This window comes from Lynx canadensis, chromosome C1 (assembly GCF_007474595.2).
Source record: "Lynx canadensis isolate LIC74 chromosome C1, mLynCan4.pri.v2, whole genome shotgun sequence".
Classification (NCBI taxonomy): domain Eukaryota; kingdom Metazoa; phylum Chordata; class Mammalia; order Carnivora; family Felidae; genus Lynx; species Lynx canadensis.
In genome coordinates this window covers 1,543,494-1,545,376 of record NC_044310.1, presented here as the reverse complement: position 1 = coordinate 1,545,376, position 1,883 = coordinate 1,543,494, and the positions used below count along the sequence as shown (strand labels likewise).

General features: G+C 43.6%; 1 non-coding gene across 1 annotated transcript; it reads right to left on the bottom strand.

Annotated features, from left to right (window-relative positions):
* Positions 1–1,515: 1,515 nt before the first annotated feature.
* Positions 1,516–1,600, bottom strand: TRNAR-UCG. Its single transcript has one exon. It is a non-coding gene; the product is annotated as a tRNA-Arg (tRNA).
* Between the last annotated feature and the right edge of the window lie 283 nt (positions 1,601–1,883).

The following is a 1,883-nucleotide window of genomic DNA, read 5'->3' as shown; positions in this document are numbered from 1 at the left end:
AGAAAGAGAAAGAGAGAGAAGGAGGGAGAATAACACGCTCAGCATAGAGCCCAATGTGGGGCTCAATCCCATGACCCTGGGATCATGACCTGAGCCAAAATCAAGAGTAGGACACTTAACTGACTGAGCCACCCAGGTGCCTTGGGAAATTTATTTATATATTTTTCTTTCTTCATCTGTCCACAATATGTCTTTTATTCTCTGGCTACTTGTAAGATTTTCCCTTTACCACTTTAGCAATTTGATTATGATATATTTTGATACGGGTTTCTTCTTGCTTTTTTCTGTTTGGAGTTCATTGAGATCCTGGATCTGTGAGTTTATAGCATTTTTAAATGGAATTTTTAATATCTTCAGTAACCATTTCTTCAGAAACTTTTATATCCTTCATTTCTTCCCTGTATCTCAATGATAATGTCTGTTAGATTGTTTCCTGTTACCCCACTGGTCACTGTTGCTCTGTTCATTTTTTTCAGTCATTTTTCTTTGCATATCATTTTGGAAAAGTCTCTTGCTCTCTTAAAAGATCCCACTGATCTTTAAAAAAAAATTGTTCTGCAGCATCGAATCTACTGTTGACCCCATTCTGTACATCTTCCCATCTCAGAAAATGCATTTTTTCCATCTCTAGTTCATTCTGGGTCTTTTCTGCATTTTGTATTTCTCCCCCATCTTATTTATGTTTTCTTCCACCTTTTAAAAAAATTTTTTTAAGTTTATTTTGAGAGAGAGAGAGAGCAGGGGAGGCACAGAGAGAGAGAGGGAGAGCGAGAATCCCAGGCGGGCTCCACACTCGCGGTGCAAAGCCAGCACGGGGCTCGAACCTGTGAACTGTGGGATCGTGACTTGAGCTGAAATCAAGAGTCGGACACTTAACCAACTGAGCCACCCAGGAGCCTATTGGGGTCTGTTTGTAATTATTGCTTAATCTCTTGGTCATGGGACATATATTCTGGCCTTTTTTCATGCCTGGTAATTTGAAAATATTTGTTTTATTTATTTTTTATTTTTTTTTTAAGGTGGGAGAGTTTTTGTTTTGTTTTGTTTTGTTTTGTTTTGTTTTCAACGTTTATTTATTTTTGGGACAGAGAGAGACAGAGCATGAACGGGGGAGGGGCAGAGAGAGAGGGAGACACAGAATCGGAAACAGGCTCCAGGCTCCGAGCCGTCAGCCCAGAGCCTGATGCGGGGCTCGAACTCACGGACCGCGAGATCGTGACCTGGCTGAAGTCAGACGCTTAACCGACTGTGCCACCCAGGCGCCCCAAAAATATTTGTTTTATAATCTCACTTTTTAAAAAGCTGCCGACTGGGTGTCATATGTACATGATGAGTCACTGAATTCTCCTGGAACCACTAATACTATCTGTTAAGTAACTTGAATTTAATAATTTAATTTTTTTAATGTTTATTTATTTTTGAGAGAGACAGAGACAGAAGGCGAGTGGGTTAGGGGCAGAGAGAGAGAGAGACGCAGAATCCGAAGCAGGTTCCAACACAGAGCTGTCGGCACAGAGCCCGACGCGGGGCTCGAACCCACGAACCGTGAGATCACGACCCGAGCCGAAGTCGGACGCTCAACCGACTGAGCCACCCAGGCGCCCCTTGACTTTAATAACTAAAAAAAAAAAAGCTGCAGAGGAGCACACAGGGTTCCAACATCCTCTTTGCTCAACTTGCCCGAGTGCCACCATTTTACGTAACCCGAGTACAAGCCGGGAAATTCACTGCTACCATACGATCAGCTTATCACACGTGTCGTCTGAATTTCACCAGTTGCGCACATCTGGGGGACCCTGAACGCATCTGCCCCAACTCCCCACGAACCTTAGGCTCGGCTTAGGTTCCCCTCCCTGGGGACAGCCTGGAAATTCTCCTTGGAC